Source organism: Microcebus murinus, chromosome 25 (genome assembly GCF_040939455.1).
Source record: "Microcebus murinus isolate Inina chromosome 25, M.murinus_Inina_mat1.0, whole genome shotgun sequence".
In the NCBI taxonomy this organism is placed as follows: domain Eukaryota; kingdom Metazoa; phylum Chordata; class Mammalia; order Primates; family Cheirogaleidae; genus Microcebus; species Microcebus murinus.
In genome coordinates, this window is record NC_134128.1 from 1,860,934 (window position 1) to 1,884,531 (window position 23,598).

The 23,598-nt window shown below is 36.5% G+C and overlaps 1 protein-coding gene across 4 annotated transcripts in view; it reads left to right on the forward strand.

Moving 5' to 3' along the window:
• Nucleotides 1-23,598, forward strand: part of ZNF438 (zinc finger protein 438) — a 182,733-nt gene that overhangs the window by 36,873 nt on the left and 122,262 nt on the right. The gene's annotated exons all lie outside the window — the stretch shown is intronic.

Below are 23,598 nucleotides of genomic sequence, written 5' to 3' on the forward strand. Positions count from 1 at the left end.
CACATTGACTGTCATAGTAGGAAAAAATGTTTTCCTTGGGGCCATGGTGTTTTATTAGGAAAATAGAATAAAAACTTCAAAAAGAAAATGATCCTTTCTAATTTAATGACAAATTTGTTATTTTTTAATTGTTTTCTGTGCATGAGTTATATGTAACTTATGCGGCACTAGAACCAAAACACTGCACACCATGTGAGTTGTATGTGACTCACAACATACTTATTGAATTTATTTCTGAGAATTGAGTCTTTATAATTCCACAGGTATTTACTTGTGTCTGGAGTGGACCTTGGGTGGTCCTAGACAATGACCTCTGAATTGTACTCCCTAAGTATGTGCAACAATGTCACTTCCCTACATACTATCTCATAGATTTTGTTCAAAGAGCTGCCAGGCAAACATTCAAGGAGAAATGAATAATCAGAAGTTATGGAAGTCAGATAATACAGTCTGGGGTGTGTGGTGATCATCACATAAGTTCATTTTTCATTTTTTGTTCTCAAGAGAAAATGAACGTAAGGAATTGTTGGAGGAAATGGTGAATAAAGGTGTGGACATTAGTGATGAAGATGTTGATCTATTTAGTGATGATTCAGAGGAGTACCGTCCTAGTGAAGATAGTGGGGACAGTTCTGATAGCAGTTGCAGCCCACCAAGAAAAACTAGAACATTACATGCAGATCTTTCCAGTGGGGAAGGCTGTTCAAAATCTATTACTGAAACAATCGAAGCAGTTGTAGCTGATTTCAGTGAGAGTGATTCTTCACTAGATGTTTCTGAAGATCCTGTAGTGACTAGTGTAAGTTCTCTGGTCTGGGGTCCAGTTTTAGAAAGTAACATGAAGTTTTTTGACTTTGTTGAAAGTAACCCTGGTGTTCCAACTGAAATTGCGGTAAATCTCTATGAAAAAACACGGTGTGATTTTTTTGAAATTATTTATAACAGATGATGTTATTGACTACATGGTGAAGGAAACTAATGTCTTTGCAAGTTGGACTTTGCAGAAGGGTATATCAACCCCACACCTGACTGAAAAAGTGGTATGTTACTTCTCAAGAAATGGAATGATTTTGGGGGCATTGTTTTGAATGGGTCTTAGCAAGAAGCCAAGACTTCTGGACTATTGGTCAAAAAATGTTTTGTGTGATAATTCAGTGGAAAGGCTTACATCACGTAACCGCTTTGAAATGCTTCTGAGAGTGTGGTGTTTCTCTAACAATGAAGAATGTCTTCCTGGTGACCATCTCTTCAAGATCCAGCCACTTCTTAACCATCTTCTTGAAAGGTTTCAAGTTGCTATAGTTCCAGATAAGGAAATGTGTATTGACAAAACAATGATGCTGTTTTGTGGTTGTTTGATTTTTATAAGGTACATAAAGAACAAGAGCTATAAATTTGGAATAACACTTTTCAAACTTTGCTTAAAAGATGGTTATGCCTGGAATGTGAAAATTTATCGTGGGAAGGAAGCAAGATCTGGCATTCCTGTTTTGTCTTCAGTTGCCACGAAGCTGTTAGGAGGTTTACTAGATAGTGGACGTGTTTTATATACTGATAACTACTGTACCAGCATCTACCTAGCTATTCAACTCCTTGAGTGGTCTGCTTATCTGGTGGGCACACTAAGAAGTAACAAGAAGCTAAACCTGCCAGATGTAGTAAAAGTGAAGCTAAACAAGAATGAAGTAATTGCTTGAGAAAGTGACTTGGGTGGTGTTGTCCTCAAATGGAAGGATAAGAGAGATGTACTGATGCTAAGTACTATGCATGGCAAAGACACCAAAGCAGTTGAAACAAGAAAAAGTGCTATAGAAAAACCACATATTATTGTAGATTGTAATAATTCGAAGGTGTTCATTGACCTCTCAGATCAACTAAAGTCGTGTTCATGGTCTTTCAGACTTGGCATAAAGTGGTTGAGAAAATTAGCAATAGAGCTAATCACAGGATCAGCTTTGGTGAACTTGTTTGTTCTCTACATACAGAGTTATAAATTAAAATAAAATCTCTATCATAAAATTCAAAGAACAAGTTTGCCTAAAACTGCTCCAGACAGATGAAACACCTACCGCAGTGCCGTCCTTTCCTCGCCCTTTGTGACTTGTTATCTCACAAACATGGGCTCTCCCAGAGGATGTGCTGTGTGCTATGGAAAAACACAAACTGAGAGAGGACATGAATATGCCATGAAAAGATGAAACAGCATGGAAATGCAGCAAATGTTATGTGTACTTTTGTGTAGTCTGCTTTTTCCTAAAACATACTTCAATAAAAAAGTAATATAAAAACTTGAAAATTAGTGATATAAAAAGTAATGTGAAAACTTGAAATATAGTTCATAAGGGTAAAGTGATATTCTTGACTTATCAGGCTTAAGTATAATTTAAAGGTAAACATAAATCGAAAAATGAAATTTACTGACTTCTATTTAATCCACATTTTTAGAATTAAATTGTCAATATTAATTGTAACAATAAGCACATCAACAAGTAAGATTTCACGAACCAACTATGGGTTTTGCTCAGGGAGCCACCCATCACATAACATGTGTGCTACAGCATGGCAGTTTGAGTTGCCTGTGTATCACTGTCTCCCAAGGTATAAAAATGGGTGAGTTATATATGCTTCACAAGGCCTGGGCTCAAAAGTAGCATTGGTTAAAAACAACTCACATGGCAGTGAATGTGTTAATTATCTTAAAAAAAATCCAGATTCCATGGAATAGAGGTATAGTGAAATGCATACCTATAGGTTTTGATTTTTAGTTTATAGGAAGTATGGGATTTCCTTTTTCAAATACTGGTATGGTCTATGAACACCTTTTTGTCCTTAGTTACAGATTTTCTCTTTGATTCTTTAAGGTACTTTTGTGTTCTTTGGTTGTTTTGTGTAGCATTTTGTATTAATGCAAGCAAACCTTTTAAATGGTTCCCAGTACACTGCTTTTTATTTTTCTTTTGTTTAGTGTATTTTTTAGAGACAAAGGGCCGAGACCCTGTTAGTGTAGTTTTGTTCAGTCCCACCTACTTGAGCTTCTAAGTCAAGTACTAGACACGGTTGACCTATTGTTAATGAGTATGAATAATGATGAACATAACTCTTAACATAGCCATTTCTGTAATTGATCTAAAAAAATACAGAATTGATTGCTGTCAGATAATAGAAATTCTCAGTTTCCAAAATGGACTCTAGCATGATAATTCTTTTACATTTTAATAAATATTAAAAGACTTACAAGAAAGGAACTCTGTCATTTGCTGAAAGTATTATGTAACTTTTCATTAATAAAAGTAAAATAGCCATGTTGGTCTTTTGAATGACTTCTTGCTCCTGTTGCAAACTTTAATGACTTTAGTTAAATTTCATAAAGGGAAATAGAAATATATTATACTAAAAGGATATAGACATTTAAAACAACAGCCCCATGCCTAAATAAGTCTTGCAGAATAATTGTCAGGCTTGGAGATTTCTGTTTTACTTAATAATCTTTATTTAGAATTGGTATTAACAATCTCATGTTAATAGATTTACAGCTCTACTTCTTAGTTGTTTAACGTGATTGTGCTAACCTGGGTAGGGAAGTTTAGAAAAAGGGGGAATAGTTTTTTTCAGGCTAAGTTTAAATTCCATTGATAATTTAATAGTTCACACAAAACAAACATAATTAAACATTTATTCTGTTCTAGAAGAGCATTAACTGTTGTTTCTAGGGACATGTTTACCATTCAGCAGGCTGACATTTTCTGGTCATCAAAGTATAAATAAGAATAACTAATATATATTGAGCACTTTCTATGTACCAGGCACTTACTTACATTATCTGGTTTAATCTTCACAAACACCTATGAGACAAGTTGGAATTCCCTTTACAGATGAAGCTGGGAGAGTAACCCTGAGACTAGAGGGCAGCATGAACAAGCACCCATTGTGTACTACTAGTACCTACAGTTGGTCCATAATGTTAGCGGCTTCCAGGAAATGCTGACACATTTTCATGGGCACATGATAAATTTCAGATTATTTCAACTTTTCTGGGTTATATCTGATCATACCATGTGACCTAGAGTAGATTTCCCTAGGAGACTACCCTGGAGTAAGGTCTTAGGTTCTCTGTTTTAGCCTTGATCTGGCTCATTCTACAGTCCCCTAATATGTCAGTTGTTCTCTGCACCTGGTTAATTGCTGAACACTCACTCATTGTGTGCTTCACTGAGCACATGCCAAGAACTTTTGGCAGCTCTGGGGAACATGCTCTCCACGTGTCTCCTGGTCAGTGTTGGGCAGCTAGAATTTCCTAGTCATTATGAGAGCTTTGACCCAGAAACTAGGACACACACCAGAGACCAGGTAGTTGAGCAGCTGACAGGTGAAATGCAGCTATCCAGACTCAGCCAATTGGTCTGGGGTCAAAAATAAGAGGAGACATGTGACTCTAAAAGGTGGTTTTTAAACAGTGTTATGATAGTTGGCTATGGACTTCATAGTTTGTAGACATAAAATAATTACAACTTCTTTTTGAGAAAGAGTCATAAAAATACAGAATCTCCTTAACTACCTTCTGTTCTTCCTGGTTTCTAAAAGTTGACCTTTTTCAGGGCTCAGTCCTTGGCCTTCTATATTTATTTTCTACATGATCTCATATGATTCCTTGCTTTAAATGCTATCTGTTCTCCCAAATTTATTTCTTTACCTTGATCTCTCCCATGAGCTCTAGGCTCATATTTATGTGATTTCAATATGCCCATTTGAAAGTCTAATAAACATTTCAAGTCTAATATATTTAAAATAGAACTCTTGAACTCTTCTCCCCAAATATGCCCCTTGTTCTTCATCTCAGTTGTTTAGGCCCAAAACTAAAAAGTTGTCTGTGACTTTTCTCTTTCTTTCATACTCCACATCCAGTCCATTAGTAAGGCTTATATATAAGCCTTCCTTTCAGTGTATGTCCCAAACCACCCCTTGCTCCCCCTCCTCCTCTACTGCCCTGATAGAGTCACCATTATGTTATCTAGATGGTAGAAATGGTTTTCCTACTAGCCTTTCTTATCACCTCCTACATCTCTCCAGTCAGTTCTCCATTTAGGAATAAAAGTTTTCTTTTTAAAATGTTGAACAGTTCCTGTCATTCTCTTGCTCAGAACCCTCCAATGGCTACCTATTACATTCAGGATAAAACCCTGAGTCTCACCATGTCATATCAGGCCTGCTGACTTTATCCCCCCCACCACTCTCTGTCTTGCCATCTCTGCTGTAGTCACACTAGCCTTTCTGCTGTTCCTTGGATACTTCATTTGTAATCGACTACTTTCTATCTCCCCATAACCCCATACCCTCCCTCCAATCACTTTAGCCTCTAACCTGGTACTGGTGGAGGTAGATTCAGAGAGAAGAAAAGTACACATCCATGACTCTAGCACTTGTAGTAGTTGAGGTCACACTAAAAATTTTGCAGCTTTAGCATTCCAAGTTTCTGCAGTTTGAATTGCTTTCAGGTATAAGAGGAACTGGATTCGGAGCTACAGAAATACATAGCTAGAGTCAATGGGAAAAGTTACAGAGAGATTTCTGCTCAGTTAGTGAGTACTATAATAAATAAGTTGGCCATCTGCGTGAAAACAGATTGAGCTGCTCCTAAGACAGTGAGTTCTCCATTACTGACAGTGTACAGGTTGAGGCTGATCCATCTCATGCAGGGATGTTGTGGAGGAAAAACGTGCTGAAGTAGAGGGAGGAAGGAGTTGATTTCTACTCTTCTCAACTCTTAGAGTGTATCAACCTTTAGAGTCTTCTTTTTTCAAAAGTAGTTCTTCTCAGAGTCCTCCTCAGAATCTTCTTTTTGTGTGCATGTTGGGAAGCTTTCTCCATTCTCCAATAGAGTATCCAGCACTTCTAGGTGAAAGTTTCTGATGGTTGAAGGGAAAGAAGAGCTGCTATCAAGGTTGATTTCCAGTGAGATTGGCCAAATCTTAAGGAATTTACTTTGAGGCATTTTTTCTTTCTCTCAGTTTTTATTTTTTAATTTATTTTTATTGATTTTTGGTCTAAAATAAATAATACATAAATATTTAAATTCCCTAATAGATTTTGAGTTACTAAACAAAAGTTCACTGAGTTTCAGAATAAAAGAGCATGCCACTTGGAAATATCTTGTGCTCAGAGTTTGTAAGAAATGTAAAACTCACCTCATTCTTACCCTTGTGCAAGAAGCTCCTTGAGAAATAGCAACTGTGTTTTGAATGTTTCATTTGAGGGCAAGGCAGCTATTCCGTTATCTTTTCTTAGAGAAGGCAAAAATATGATTTAAACAATAGGGAATTTTAAGTTGCAAGTATTTTTAGTATTTTAACTGCTGAACTGTGGTACTTGTAATTAATAATATAAGAAAGAATGACTTTCAGGGTCTTAAAGTACCTCATATTTGATCACTTCTGAAAGCAAGCACCTAAATAATAGGATGATACATCTAACAATTGATTGTGGCCTGACACAGCTTCCTTCAGCAGCTGGGCCTGCCCCATCCCAGTGTGTAGCTGGCACCACAGGAATCATGGTTCTGATGACACTGTTCTGTTTAAGAAAGGCCTGAATTCCTCATTGTGTCTTCACCTTGAATCTCTTGTTGTTTCTGTATTTTCTCAGGGTTTCTGGCTTTGCTACCTTTCTCTGTCTTTTAGATTTGACTCCTCTTTCTTCCTGTTATCTTGACTTCACCCAAACAAAACTGCTGCACTGACCCAGCACACACACGCAGTTTGGATTATCTTCTGTATTGGTATTTCTGTCTTGGCTTGAGCAAGGGATCTTCTGAGGAGGAGAGAGAGATAGAAGTACCTCCTTGATTGTAAAGGTTATGTAAGCATTGAACATGTGTCATAGTTCTTGATCTTTTGATTGTATGCAGTTGAGATTAATTTTTTGTACCTCACTTTAGCAGAAGGCTAATAATCCACAGAGCTCTTCGATCCGACTATGAAGTAATAAATGCAGAGAGGAAAAAAGAAATTCTCAAATGTAGCCCACTTCTCTCTGTCATTCAGCTACTTAGAACAAGTTGGAGTACCAGGAATAAAGTAAAAAGGCCATGTAAAGATGATGTTAGAAAGTTCAGACCTCAAAGTGGTATATTTGGTTCACTTAGAGCCTCTTTATTTACTTGCCTTTCTCTGAATGATAATGGCAAACCCATAAGTAGCATTTACCATGTTCTAAGTGCTTTATTTATTTTAGCTAATTTAATCTTCACAGCAATCCTGAAGTATGAACTATTACAGTCCCCTTTTACCATATGAGTATGTTAAGTCTTGAACAAGTTAAGTCATTGGCCCAAAGTTTCCCAGCTTGTTGTGTCAGAGCTGGGATTCAAACCCAAGTAAGTGTATAACCACTTGCTATATTAAATCTTCAGTTCCTAATTTGTAATTTTAAGAAGCCTGGTTTTTTAGAGCACAGCAGGTGAGAAGTTATAAATGTGAAAGAGTTTAGTGATCTAAGATTCCCACTTTAATGTGTCTCTTCTAATGAAATAATTACTCATTAAGGGAGGTCTATACAGTGTTAACAGTTATAATAGCAAAATAATTGAAAACAAGGCAGAATTTCAATAATTGCATAAATGATTAAATAAACTAGAGGACTGCTTCTCAAACTTTAATGTGTATATAAGTCACTTGAAATCTTTTTAAAATGTAAATTTAATTCAGTAGATCTGTGGTGGGGCCCAAGATACTACATTTCTAATAAGTTTACAGGTAATTCTGATGCTGCTGATCCGTGGACCCCACTCTGAGGAACAAGGAATTTTAGTGTACTCATACTGTGTTTGTTAAGAACAGGTCTGGGACTAGGGAGAGGTGAATGGGGTGGTGTGCCTTAGGTGCCTTACTCATTTCATCTTACTCTGGTCCCTAATTAAAATCATATTTTAAAAGACTATTCAGTGACTGTAGGTTATGCTTACAACATAATTGAGAAGTATCTTCAAACTATAAGAAACTATGAAACTGGACAAACACAGGAAATAATTATTTTCTGACATTGGATAATAGAGCAGGATTGTGATTCTTGAGAGAAGAGAAACAAACAAGGGGAGCCCTAACATCACTCAGGCTTTCTACTTGGAGTAATTTCCAAACTGTGGTGGAAATTAGGGGACACAAAAAGAATCCAGTAATCTCAAAGTTTAGGGAGTTTAGGTGGCTAGTAATTGAAGAATAGAGTTCTAGAAATGAGGGAGTTGGTCAGAGAAAGAATTTGTGAAATCTGTGCAGGGGTGTTCTTGAGAACTTGGCTGAATACCAAACTGTTATGCACAGAGTGAAACCTCAAGAAGCTGGCAAGGGCAATTTGTAAAAAAATGAAAATTGCCAGCTTGCTGTAATATTGGAACAAAATTAGCTCTCAAAAGCCCCAAAAAAGCTTAAAACCAAGCCTCAGAAGAATCAGATTAATTCACAAATAACTTCCTGCCAGAGGAGGTCCAACACTTTTTAACAAATACAGCAACATCAACCGCTCAGCAATATAAAATTCAGTGGATTGCATAGAATCAAATATTACCACTAGATAAGGAAAGAAGAGAAAAATCAGTCAATAGAAAGACTAAAATGATGGTGATAAAGAGCTACTGTATTTTTGAGTCTCTCTGTTATGACAGAAAGTTTATACATAACATAAAGTGAAAATCATTTAAGATCTTTAAGTTTTTCTCTATTCTGTTTGGCTGTATCCTATATATTGGTGTGCATTCTCAAAACAATTTTCAAAAATAGCATATGATTGTATACTAAGAGTTCCTTTTTGATTCAGTAGTTATTTAGGAGACTGTTTCTCAAATTTCCAAATCACTCTTATGCTTTTGGTACTTAGTATTTAATAAAGGGATATCTGGCATTCTGCTTTTTAAAATTTTTATTGTTCTATATATGGACTAGTTTATGATCAGTTTTGATAAAGTTACACAGACCTTTTTAAATAAGTTGTCTTCTTTGTAAGGTACCTAAATACTATGTTCGACTTTTTTTGGTTCAATTTTTCTATAATTGTTTTTTTGTCTGATTTCTCGAAAGTCTTAAGTTATAAATCACTGATTTCTTCCATTAGTTTTAAAAAATATTTCTTAGTTTTTGTTTTGGTGTATTTTTTAATGTGTTATTTACTGTCAGTTTCTCAATTTAGAATTTTATATTTTGTCAAAATAATTTGACTTCTTTGCTAATGTATCACCTGTGCTTTGTGTTTTGTTTTAGCTAACATTGGTACTGCTACCTTAGTTTATATTTTTCCATTAATCTTTGTATTTCCTAATATATTTATTCTTTCTTTGTCATTTATTCCTAAAATGAAACATACTTGGATTTAATTTTTTTAACCTAATGAGAACCTTTGTCTTTTAACAAATATTTAATGCATTTACATTTATCATAAAAAGTGATCTAATTTATTTTACTTCATTGATCTTGTTTTAAGCTTTCTGTTTTAAATTCTTTCTTGTTTCCATTGTGTTTTAGATTTTTTTGTTGTTTGATTTAAAGTATTGTCTTCATTTAATTTGGTTTTGATATTTTAATTTACAGTTCATCTAAGAGGCATATAACTTGCTTAGAAATCACTAAGGATTATTTTAAATTTTTTTTTAAACTTTCAGTCTACATAGTACCTATAATTAACAGTCAAGAATGAGATGTTATCTCTTGATTTGCCTCAGTATGAAATGAGACATTTAATATAGTTTTACTTCTCTGCTTCTCAGTTTTCATTAATATGATCTAAAATTTTTATCTCACATTATTATTAAATTTTAATTTTAAATAATTTATAAAAACTACTTTTACTAATTTTTATATAGGCATAAAGATTATAAAGCTCTACAGTTGTCACAACCTTCATTGCCACTTTTTCAAGTATATAACAAAATGAACCTGAAAATCATTAAAAATATAATCTTGTATTTTATTATTCCTCATTTTTTAAAAATTTACTTTCATATTATATGTTTTAAAAATACTGTTTTTCTTTTCCATGTTGCTCACGTTCAGGCCATTTTTTTTGCTCATTATACCGGGAAAAAATAAGTAGAAAAAGTCATTTGAAATTAAAATATCAAATTTTGTATTTGGTATTTGCTATAGCAAAGTATAAGGTCCAGAATATGTTTGGGATTACTTGATTAATGGATTTTATGGTGGTCGATTTTATGAAGAGATTACCAGTTATTTAGTAAACCTGTAAGCTTGTTTTCTAAGATATCTCTGTTAATTACTATGTCAGATAACACAGGGCCTGGCATTTAGATTCTCATTAATAGGTGTCCAATGACAGAAACCACCTTCTTGCTCTGGTAGACTGTCACCCTGATCTTGAATGTGCCTTGTCATGTGACCTTCAAGTGGACATCAACTTCATTCCCGCTCTGTAATAAGGGTGCTGGTATGTGGCTTTCCCAGTTTTTCTAGATCATGCTTCAGGACCATTTAGGGAAGCAGGGTCTTAGAGGACACTGTCTTGTCTTGGAAACAGTGAGGAAGGAAGAAGTCTGTAGTGGTTGCTAGGGGTAATATCTTTAAGGAAGCAATGCTGTTGCTAAGTTATTTTTAGAGACAAAGGCTTGTCATATATATATGTGTGTGTGTGTGTGTGTGTATATAGAGAGAGAAGGGGGGGAGAAGCAGATAGTTATGTAGCTAGACTACGAAGATGTAGGGAGTGAGGTGAAGTTGACAATGGCCTCTCTCTAGGATTGCTGGGTCAGGGTGAAGTTCTTGGGAAGAGACTCAGTTTAATGTGGTATTTTGGAAAGCACATAGGTTAAGGAGGCAGGAGACCTTATTCTAGCTTTGGTTCTTTATTTCTCTTTGTGACCATAGTAAACCATTTAACTTTTGTGAGTCTCAGGCTAGATCTATTAAAGTAGGAACTGTCTGTCTAAAATCCTCTTTAACGTTAAAATTCCATGACTGACCAGGGTACCAGGGTAGAGCAAGGAAGTTTCTACAGCATTTTAGTTTAATTTCATTAAACATAGAAGTCAGCTTAATTTCATTGTGTAAAGTCAAGAGAAATAAATAATTTGTCTTGCTACTTTGAATGAGGAGGATTAGTAGAAGGAATCATGTGTGACTCGTGTATTTATGTTCTGATCTATTAAGTAAGTGACACATGTTGGAGTTGAGTGTCCTAGTTTTAACACGTGGAAGTAATCTGGTACTTGAATGACTCAGAAGAATGTTAAATTCCCATTTTCCCCAGACAAAACTGAGAAAGATAATTTATTTAGATTCCCAGAGGGTTATTACATTTTCTATTGGGATATGTATGTGTCTCAAGATTGAGGATGCTGGGAGGTGGGCCCCCTGTGGTCAGACACCATGCTGCAGGTCACACTGAACATCTTTCATTGATAAGCTTCTGAGTGGTAAAAAGGCTGCTAGCACTGAAGTTAGGTTTCACAAGAGCACCACTGCCCTGCTGCCTGAGCTGGCTTCCTGTCCTCAGTTGCACTGGGCATGGTCACAAGCAGGGTGGGCAGAGGGAGTTTTCATGTCAGGAACATGTCATAATTATGAAAGGGCTAGGAAACAGTGCTGACTGAATAAAATCTGTGCAGTAGTCAAAAGGTGACTCTTTTTGAAGAAAGGCTTTCCTCTGGCCAGATTCTGGAGGAAGAACCACCAACAAAGGCTCCATCCAGAGCAGCACAGAAAAGATTGGGCAGTGGACATTGGTTGCTTCTCTTCTCTGTAGTGCTCACATTGGGGACTAAAAAAATGGCTGGACAGTTTTATTTCCCACTCTGTCAAGAGCTTCCAGGGGGAAAAAAAGAAAATTGTTTCAGTCCAGAAATGTATTTTGTTTTAGTAAATAAACACGTGTCATGAATTGAGTAAATTCAAATAAAAATAAATTAAAAACTTGAATAAAAATGTATATAATAGGCTTTTAAGTGCTACTGTATGGTAGTCCCTGCTAACAGAGATCAATAGTCAGTAAATTCTTTCCTCAGGAACTTAACTTGAGCAAGGCAGAAAAACAAATGGCTAATATTTATTATGTTTCATTCAGTTTTTGTAGACCATCTACTCTATGTAAGGCACTGTACTAGGTGGGACTTAAAAGGTAAGATGGAGAAGCTAGAGTCTCTGTTCTAAAGGCATTTACAGTCCAGAGAGATGTGTGTAAACAGGTACTGGAGTTACCTGTTTAATAATAATAAATAGAATGCATGGGAGAGAATGATGCAGGTAACTTTGGATGTGTTCTGAGAAGCAGACTCAGGTGCCTATACCTTCAGATTTCTAGAGTCCTTGAGACTTCTTAAGAGTTCTAGAACTTATGGAGTCAACTCCTGGAAGAACCTTTGTTGTAAGTTTTTATAGGTAAAGCTACTTAATATTAATGAGTTGATAGCTGAATACCTGGGAGAAAAAAAATTGTTGATGCATGTGTTTTCCATTTTCTAGAAATAAAGCTGATAAAGAAGAAGATGATATTATTATTGAATTGCCCTCTGCCAGCTGCAAATTATATCTGGAATTTTTTTATTTGAGATTAGAGGAAGATACCTTCTGATCAAATATTGTTCCCCATTAATTTATAGAGGAGGTCTTTCTTGAATTTTAAATATATCTAAAAGAGATTGCATAGCCTCCCATATTCATAGACTCCCACAGCTCTTTGAGGTGGGGGTTTCCTATTCAGCCCAATGTCCTGTCCTAATAAGGGGCTGCTTTCTCTCTCTCTCTCATTGAAATGTTGGTCTCCTTTCACAGCAGTCAAGGCCTTTAATTTAAACACTAGATTTGTAGATTGAAGGGCCCCAGGCTGGGCCTGGCCTGTGGAGCATGAGGCCACTACTTCCATGCCTGAGCCACAGGAGGGCCCACTACGTGTTCCTTTTAGGGAGTTAATAAGAGCTTTTGTGACCTGGTTTGCCCACGCTTTATTGGCTAAAATCTAGATGATTTGAAGGAAGAAAGAATATGATAAAAAAGTAAAAGTTATAGCTGAGAACTAGATGGAAAGTTAAAATTTTAAAAATCAGCACCAATATGGTACAGACAAGAATTAGAAGTTAGGAAGAGCTAGAAGGCGAAGTTTTAATTATAGCAATCCTCAAGACATTTGAAATTGTTATGATGATTTTAATTAGGCAACCTTTTGGTCTTAAAAAGAGTCAGGGACTTTACTTTCAGTGTATAGTTTATTAAATGTAAACACATACAAAATTTAAGGGGAACAGGTAATCTTTTTATGTAAAACTATTTTGATTTATGGCTTCCTGGACTTTGAAAGCCTCTTTGTGCCTTGATTAAATACATTGAGTGGTTTTAAAACTTAATAAAATTGGGGGGGGAGCTTTTTTTGTCACAAGCAGGTTATTTTTAATATAGCAATTAGGGATATCATTAAGAAGAGTATTAAAAAATGGTTTGTAACATTAAGCTGGAATAGAACTAAATAAAGAAAATGAGAAATTGGACACATTAATTACAAATAAAAGTAAACATTTTTCAAGTAATACTGAAGTTCGTGGAATTGAAAAAACTTACTAAGAATTTTCTTTTCTGTTTCTTAAAAATTTTACTTACAGAGGGAATACATGAATACTTTGTTTAATAAAAAAGAACATTACATATCAGACTATAGTTCCCTTTGATCATCCTTCCATTTCTCCTAAGGTTATCATTTTGCTATTTATTCTTAATCTTCTAATAAATATTTATATGCATATATATATATATATATACACAAAGAACAGAAATTTATGTTGTATGTAGATGTTTAAAAAGTCCCTGTAGAATGTATCGATTGCTAGTTCATTTTAAATATGACCTTCAATTGTTGTGTTTTGTTTTTAATATTTCTGTAGTATTACTGTTAGAGCTGGCATTTATTGAATAGTTACTATATGCTAGGCAGGATGCTTAGCATTTTTTAATGTGATTTAGTTTCATAATCCTTTAACCTTCAGAGGTAAAAAAGTTGATTTTATATGAATAAAATACTACCTTCAGTAAATCTTCCATTTATAGTAAATTATTAATGCCAGTAGTTTAGAATTCTTTAGTAAGACTTCAAAACTAAAATATTTAGAATGATTTTTAAAAATTGGTAAGAATGTAACTTTTAGTTCTGTTATATTTGTTATTCTTGTACCTCTGGCCTTTACCAAGTTCCTAGAGTCAGCTGTCTGCTTTCTAGGTCAGAAAGCAGGAGATATAAGGGTGGCTTCAACTTAACTTTCAGTAATGAAGAGAGTGTGTGTGTCATATTTGACTCATTCTAAATGAGGAATAGACAATTCCAGACATTTCCTCACTAGTTAATGGTTTTAAAAGCCTATACCTATGATGATATCCTTATTTTGGGAACAGTGACAGGATACAAGACCTAGATTGAAGGAGATTTGATTTTGGAAGATGCCTTTCATTATACCCGTAGTCATACTGATAGGCAGAAACAAAAGCTGCTGTATTGCGAACTCTTAAGATTTTTATGAGAATTGGTAGAAAGGCAATCATGTCGGGTGGGTTGAGAGAAAAAAGGGTTGTACTTTTTATGTATACTCTGCTTTTGGCATTTGGATGAGGATATTTTCAATATTTCATGACAAAATAAGGAGCTATTAGTGAATGGGGTAGCTTCAGAAAGGTCTTAGCTCTGCCCCTTCACTAGCTGGGTAACTTTGAAAAGGCTACTTGATACAGTTTTAATAAAATGGTGATAGTATCCACTTTATATAATCATGGGGTTGAAATTATATACAGTCTTTTATACATTACTAATTGCTATACAAATGTGCCAATATTAGGTGTTATTCTTACTGTTTTTATTATCATGACTGTTGTGAAAGCCTTCTACAGTTTACCTCTTTTACTAATGCCTCTGTTCCAGACTTAACCTTCTTGCTTCTATCCTTTATTATGTGAAAGAGGTTACTATATTGGAGTTCTGGTATTTTCAGAATAGTAAAAGAGTCTCTATTGCTGAGTCATTTAACACATACTGAAGGCCTACGAAATATCAATCAGTATTTCTTCTGGCTGAATGCTACAAAAGATCATCTGTAGTAACTCTCAAGGAGAGGAGAAAGGTATATGCTGAAGGTCCCAATAAATACCATTTCACTGTCATCAGTACATTAAGTTTTCATAAGCATTTTTTTATCTTTTTTGTCTTCAAGATTTGAAAAGTATTAAATATATATATTAAAATATATATCTGTCCACTTATAAAAATATTTATTCTGTTGTGGGATAGTGTTTGAAAAAACAATCAGATATTATCTTGCTTTGTTTGTTTTTTGTTATATAATAATACTTTATTTTGAAATATCAACTATTTCAAATTGTATCAATTGTATCAATTCAGGGATACAATTGTTTTAGTTATCCCTCTGTTTACATGTGTGCTCCGTCTCCCCTGCTGCTTGGTTTGATTTCCACTAAGTTTTACTTCCCTCTGTGTACATTTGTTCCAATTTAATATCGACTACATGTGGTGTTTGTTTTTCCATTCTTGTGATACTTAGGAGAATGGTCCCCAGTTCCACCCAAATTGTTGCAAAAGGCCTTAATTATTCCTTATTCGTGGCTGAGTAGTATTCCACAGTAAACATATACCACGTTTTGTTAATCTACTAATGAGTTGCTGAGCACTTGGGTTGATTCCACATCTTTGCAGTTGTCAATTGTGCTGCAATAAACAGTTGAGTGCAGGTGTTTTTTTAATAAAATGACTTCTTTTCCTTTCAGTAAATATCCAGTACTGGGATTGTTGGATCGAACAGTAGGTCTCCTTTTAGTTCTTTAAGGAATTTCCATATTGTTTTCCATAGAGGTTGTACTAATTTGCAGTTCCATCTCTGCATCCATGCCAGCATCTATTGTTTTAATACAAGTCATTCTAACTGGCATAAGGTGATATCTCATTGTGGGTTTTTTTTTTTTTTTTTTTTTTTTTTTGAGACAGAGTCTCACTCTGTAGCCTGGGCTAGAGTGCCGTGGGATCACCCTAGCTCACAGCAACCTCAAACTCCTGGGCTCAAGCAACCCTCCTGCCTCAGCCTCCTGAGTATCTCGGACTACAGGCATGTGCCACCATGCCCGCCTAATTTTTTTCTATATATTTTTAGTTGGCTAATTAATTTCTTTCTACTTTTAGTAGAGACGGGGTCTCGCTCTTGCTCAGGCTGGTCTCAAAGTCTGACCTTGGGCGATCCGCCCACATCAGCCTTCCAGAGTGCTAGGATTACAGGCGTGAGCCACCGTGCCCGGCCTCATTGTGGTTTTAATTTGCATTTCCCTGATAATTAGTGACACTGAGTATTTTTTCATATATTTATTGTCCATTTGTCTATCTTCTTTTGACAAGCTTCTGTTCATGTCTTCTGCCCACTTTTTAATGGGGTTGTTTATTTTTTCCTTGCTGATTTGCTTGAGTTCTTTTAGATTCTGGTTATTGGCCCTTTACAGATATATGGCTGCAAATATTTTCTCCCATTCTGTAGGTTGTCTATTTGCTCTGTTGATGATCTCCTTAGCTGTTCAGAAGCCTTTTAATTTAATCAAGTCCCATTTGTTTATTTTTGTTGTTGCTGTGGTTGACATTGGGGTCATCTTCATAAATTCTTTGCCTATGCTGATATCTATTAATACAAGAGTTTTTCCAACATTTTCTTCTAGTGTTCTTTTGGTTTCATGCCTTACATTTAAGTCTTTTATTCATCTTGAATTAATTTTTGTGAGTGGCGAGAGATATGGATCATGTCTTATTCTTCTGAATGTGGCTATCCAATTTTCCTAGTGCTGTTTACTGAATAGGGCCTCTTTTCCCTAGTATATATTGTTGTTTGCTTTGTCAAAGATCAGTTGGATGTATGTGGATGGTTTTATATATGGGTTCTTGTTCTGTTCCATTGGTCTGTGTCCCTGTTTCTCTGTCATTAACAGGCTGTTTGGGTTACTATAGCCTTATAGTATAGTTTGATATCTGGTAATGTGATGCATGCAGATTTGTTATTTTTGCTTACGATTGCTTTGGCTATTCAGGCTCTTTTCTGGTTCAGAATGAAGTGTAGAATTATTTTTCCTGGATCTGTGAAATATGACATTGGTGTTTTGATGGGGATTCCATCAAATCTGTAAATCACCTTGAGTAGTATGGATATTTTAACAATGTTGTTTCTACAGATCCATGAGCATGATATGTTTTTCCATTTGTGTCATCTGCGATTTCTTTCCTCAGTGTTTCCTAGTTCTCTTTGTAGAGATCTTTCACCTCCTTGTTTAAGTATATTCCTAGTTATTTTATTTTCTTTGTAGCTATTGTGAATGGTATTGAGTATTTCATTTGACTCTCAGCTTGACTGTTATTGTATAGGAATGCTAACGATTTGTGTATATTGATTTTGTAACCTGAGACTTTGCAGAATTTATTTATCAATTCCAGGAGTCTCTTGGTGGAGTCTGTGAGTTTTTCTAGATATAAAATCATATCATCAGCAGAAAGTGATAGTTTGACCTCTTTCACAAATTGGATACCCTTTATTTCTTTCTCTTGCCTGATTGCTCTGGCTAGGACTTCGGGCACTATGTTGAATAGAAGTGCTGACAGTGGGAAACCTTGTCTTGTTCCAGTTCTTAGCAGGAATGTTTTCAACTTTTCATCATTCTTATGTTGGTTGTTGGTTTGTCATATATGGCTTTTATGATCTTGAGGTATATATCATTCCTTCTGTGCTTACTTTGTTGAGGGTTTTTATCATGAAAGGGTGCTGTATTTTGTCAAATGCTTTTTCTGCATCTATTTAGATGATCATATGATCTTTGTTTTTGCTTGTGTTTGTGTGGTTAATCACATTTATTGAATTACATACATTGTACCATCCTTGCATCCCTGGTATGAAGCCCATTTGGTCATGGTGGATTATTTTTTTGATGTGCTGTTGAATTCTGTTGGCTAGTATTTTATTGAGGACTTTTGCCTCTGTATTCATAAGGAATATATATTTTTTTGTTCTGTCTTTTCCTGGCTTTAGTATCAAGGCGATACTAGCTTCTTAGAATGAATTAGGGAAGATTCCCTCCTTCTTGACATTATGGAATAATTTCTGCAATATGAGTACCAGCTCTTCTTTGTAGGTCTGGGAAAATTTGACTGTGAATCCATTTTGTCTGGGACTTTTTTTGTTGGAAGATTTTTATTACTGCTTCAATATCCATGCTTATTATTATTCTGTTCAGAAGTTCTGTTTCTTCCTGACTGAGTCTTGGTTGGGATGTTGTGTGTTTCCAGGAATTTGTTCATTTCCTCTATGTTTTCGAGTTTATGTACATCATAGTATTCAAAGATGATTTTTGTATTTCTATGGTATCAGTTGTAATATCTCCTTTTTCATTTCTGATTAAGCTTATTGAGTCCTTTGTCTTCTAGTCCTAGTGAATCTAGCAAGAAGTCTATCAATTTTGTTTATCTTTTCAAAGAATTAAGGTTTTGTTTCACTGATCCTTTGTAATTTTTGTTTGTTTTACGTTTCATTTAATTCTGCTCTGACCTCAGTTATTTCTTTTCTTCTGTTGGGTGCCCTTTTGGGAGTGTCCTTTTGCTCCGATTTTTCATACTTTCAGGGTTCTTTCATTGATTCCTTCTCATCTGGGGCAGCTGTCATTTCTTAATTTTGGATTTTGTTTTGTTTAAATGGGGCTTCTCCACACACAGACACTCATAGGAGTGTGTCTGTCGCATATGCTAGGTAAGAACCTTTGGCTTTGCTTGTGTGTGCTTTGATGGGGTCTAGATTCTAGATGGATGCCTTGGTTATAGATGTCCCTTAGTGTTGTGGTTTTCTTAGTTGCTAGTTGTTTGTAGGCTATAGCAGTGGTCAGCTGTGTGTGTGGGTAGATTCCCTGTCTCTCTTTGATGAAAGAGCATGGAGATTTGAGATCCTTTCTCTTTCCTTAGCCCTGTGGTCTTCTTAACAGTATGAATTATATTGGTATGCTCAGTTTAATTTCTGAGACGGTACGTGGTGCTTGTGGGTAAGAATCAACCACACCCTATAAGATTAAGTCAATAAATGCTGTAAAGGACTATACAGACTGACCTCCCTGTTAGTAGGTGGTGCTTGCCTGATGGAACCAGATATAGTATTGTTTTTGTGACCTATGACCAGCTCTAGGCCCTCAGGAAAATTACTCAAATGCCCCAGGTGATGGTTGAGGCCCTGGAACTTCCAGGTGAGTCCTTATTCTCTACCATAGTAGTGGTGGGGGAGTGAGGCTGACTGGGGCATGGGTTGGGTGAGCCTACCCTCAGACTCCACAAAAGCTGGTAAAGTAGTATTTTGGGGGGGTCTCCCCTCCTCTGTGATCTCCTTCCAGCATCTGCCAGCAGGCAGAAGCTCAAACTAGCTAAACTCCCTGATGATGGCCCTGTGGGCTATGAGTACCCTGTCCAGGATCCCACCCGGGCTGAGTATGTGGCTTTCCTGTGTGTGGGGAGGGTGCTGCATGAGTGGGCTGTGTCTGGGACTCACACTGCCATGTCTTTTCAGTGCTGCCCACATGGGCTCCCTTGCCTCCTTAGATTAGTTCACAAATCTCCCCTTGGTATCCCTTGAGCAATACTATAGAGTCCTAGAGGTATGGGATCAAGTTCTGGGCTGTGGGCCTCTCCATGGGTCCCTGAAGATTAATTCCTGATCATGCCAGGGAGTAGCATGCTGGTCCTGAGTTGCCTATGGGGTATTCAAGCAGATTTGATGTCCCTCTGCTTTGGGGTGTGCCCTGCTCTAATGGAGCAGCTAGATAAGCAGCAACAGGGAGGGCCAATGCACAGGGAACTCACAGTCTGAGCACTGCTTAGTCCTCTGCATGTCTTTAAGAGGAAAATTTTGAGCCCCATTCTCTGTGGAAGCCCCAACAGAGGGAAAGGAGCAGCTCCTGAGAGTCCTGGCTCAAGTGTCTCTCAGCAGTTGTGGGCAGGGGAGGGAAAGGAAAGGAAAGGAGTCTGAATGAAGGATAGCTAGCACTCTGGTTGTCTCTGTTCCTCTTTCTGAAAGGCAGCCTGCCTGGAATGTCTAGGTTCTAAGGTCTCCAAGATCCCCCTGGGCCCACTGGGCCCCCTGTGGCTTCTGCAGTATGGGCCAGCATTGGGAAATGTTTGGGAATGAGCAAGATGAAAACTGAGGGGCCGAAGCCCCCTGGGGAGGAGGACAAAGGTGCACAGTGGGTAGAGAAGCAATATGGCACCTGCAGTATCAGCTTTGGTCAGTGGTGACTGGAAGCGACCCTAGGGGGAATGCTTTGATTATGCTTTGTCTTCAGGAAGCTCCCAATTCACTTGCCACAGCAGCTTTAGGGCTCATGAGGGTAGAAAGGCTCTCCAGCAGCTTGGGAGCCTGCTTCCTGCCAGAGATGAGAGAGAGAGAGAAACAAACTGGTCCACCTACCCTTTTCACTGAACTCCAAGCCTCTTGGGGGTTGACCTCTACTGATACCTTGCTCCTTCTTGTTCTGCTCCATAATTTCTTCCCGTGGAATCTCTTGTAGGTTCTAGCTCTTTTCTCTTGGAATTACACTTGATCTAGATTGTTTTTTCTTTGTCATCTGAAACTTTCCTTTTTTCTGTGACAATATTGCAGCTGATATCTCTGGTCAGCCATCTTCCCAAGCTTGTCTGTTTGTGTATATTTTTCAAGTTAGTATCTCTCAAACTCACCTGTTTGTGGAAACTGAGCATTTCCCCTTTTCCCAGAGGCAGATGTGATAAGAGTGTCTTATTTTTTTGAGATCCTAACCAGGGGCCTCTGAAGGTGTCTCAGATCTGCACAGTCATATCTGCATTTTCCAAATTAACAATTAGAAATATTTTAACTTGCCTTCATTATAGCCAGGTTACTCTTTAAAAAAAAAGTTTACAATCATTTAAATTCTCTAAGCTTCTATCTTAGAATATTGAAGAAACTTTTGCATAGAGTAGATAAAGGATGTAGTGAGAATTTGTGATTTGATTACATGTTATTTATTGTGGAAAGAATGCTTTCCCTACAGACTGACTAGGAACAAGATGTTTAAGCATAAGCCAGGGTGGAGACCTATTTGTTTGGTCAGCTTTGTAGGAGCACATTTCCCTACTTACAGTGAGTCTGCCAACTATTTCATCCCTCCTCCGCCGTCTGATTCTTCAAGTTGCTATGGAAATTTTACTTAGGGCTCTGTTGCATAAAGGCAGTAATACAGTGCATATGTGGCAATTAGAAAGGCTAGAGGCTGTTTCTGGAGCAGCATGATTTTATCGTGTCATTATGAATTTATGCTGTACTCTGTGTGTGTGTGTGTGTGTGTGTGTGTGTGTGTGTGTAGAAACTGTCTTTTTTTCCTTTTCCCCAATTCCTCTCTTCTCTAGGCTTGTGTATTAACTGGGCAGCAGCAGGCCTCCATTTATCACAGGCAGCTGGAAGGGGCACAGAGATAGAAAAGGGTTACTATTCACATTTCCTGTGTAATTCCCTCTGATCTTACTGAGCTGTAATTCCTTGCTTGATGTTAAACATTCCCAGGCTCCTATAACCTTCTGGCCTGCTTGCACTGGCCAAATTTGTCCCAGGTGATCATGTAGGCGAACCTCCTGTTTTTAAGACTAGAAACTGTTCCTTCTTCCATGAGATAGGCCAAATGCTTATTCCTTTGCAGTCTCATAAGAAGTCCCTGTGGATTAAAACAACAACAGACCAGTAACATTAGTTTTAAAATTAAAATTTAGCTGCAAAGTTAGTTGCCAAATTAATTGTGTAGACTTTTGCGTCTACTCATTTCTGGTTTAATGAATTTCTGGTTGAATGACACCCTATTGATCTCTTAAAGATTATATTTTTTCTTCTAAAATACATTGAAAAATGCATTTTGATTCTAAAAGGGTAACTTTTGATCTACTGTCTTTTAGAGTAATCAGATCATTTTAAGTTGCCTGGGATATAAAGCTGGTTAGTTAAATCTGCAACATTTCTGTTTCTTTCATGAGTCAATGCCAAAGGCATTGTAGTTGAATAGGGGAGCTATTTATTTCCTACCTTTGCTCTGGTTTTAAAAGCACATAGCAGCTCATTTTTATTCTACAATTTTAAATGTATACATGTTTGTGGTTGGTGAGATTTTCTCTTTTTGCCTTTTCCACTAAAGTTTTAGAAGAAAATGTTGTGCTGTGGAGCATAAGATTAGGTCAGTTGCTGTTTATGAATTGATAGGGACAGGAAGTACCTGTGCCAACACTCAACCTTAGGTAATGAGCTTTTGTTTAGAGACAGCTCTGGGGTAAGCTTAACTCATATTGCTTGTAGCACATCTCTGTATCCCCAGTCAGTAACTTGGGCATGTAAGGGCTTGGGGACAGAAATGAAACAATATCTCTTTGAAGAACTTTTTAAGATAGTTTAAGTTTGCTAGTGTTTAGGTAAAGTAAATTATTTGCATTACTCTAAGCAATGAGCTAAAATATTTTTTAGTGTACCTTAACTGTATGTAATATAGTTTTACCTGGAGGTGGATAGATGAATTTTGGATTGATTCTATTTGAATCTGCTTTAGAGAGCCAACATGAATGGCTGATAGTTCTCATTCACCTTTTGTTCTCCAGTGCCTAATACAGAGCCTGTCCCATTACACATTTTCAATAAATGATTTGTTGAATGAATAGAGACTGCTAAATTACTTTTGTAGGTTCACAATTGTTCCATATGTGAGTGATTGTGTGCATGTCTGCAGATGTTACCTTCACCCTTCCTATTTAGTCTCTAATAATAGATCCTAATGATAGATCCTATTCAAAGTCCCTTTATCATTAGACAGTTAATTCTTCCACAACTTTCTGTGCCTGACTCCTTAAGTGATCTATACCTGGCTGGCCTAGCCATAACACTGCTCTGTCATAGAAAAAATTACATTTAGTCATCAGTTCCTTAAGTTAAAGACAGTGTATTAACATTTCCTAAAACTAATAAGTAAATTCATTGTTCTAATAATAGAAAAACACTTATATTTTCTCCTAAGCATTAACTATTCCTAGGAAAAGCACTGAATAGTAATATCAATCAGTCAGCAAACACTTATAGAATGCTAGTGTAAACAGCACTGTTTCTTTTATTGTGGGCTCTCAAAAAATGTATACAACCTTGTTCCTGCCATCTAAAATCTCCTAAACTTCTCAGTGAATAGGATATGTACATAAGTCAAATAAACCGCAACTTAAAGTGTATTAAATATGATTATGTGCTAAGTAAGAAGCATAAATAAAAATCAGGCACTTTAGAGGAGGGAGAAATCATTTTTACTTGAATTAGAAAGTGATGAAAGATTTTGTGGAGGAAACTTGAATAGGGCATTACACAAATAGTCGGGGTTTCCATATAAAGGAGTGAGGAAGCCATCTGAAATTTATAAATAAGGGTGACATTTATCAACTTCCTGTTCCCAGAAGGAATGAAGAAACAATAAAATAACCTTAAGTGTATGGTAAAGACTTTACTCCATTGGTGGCGTATTTGTTCCTTATTTTCTCCTCAAGTAGAATTTCAGAAAAGCTTCTACCTAGAACATACAGCAGCTT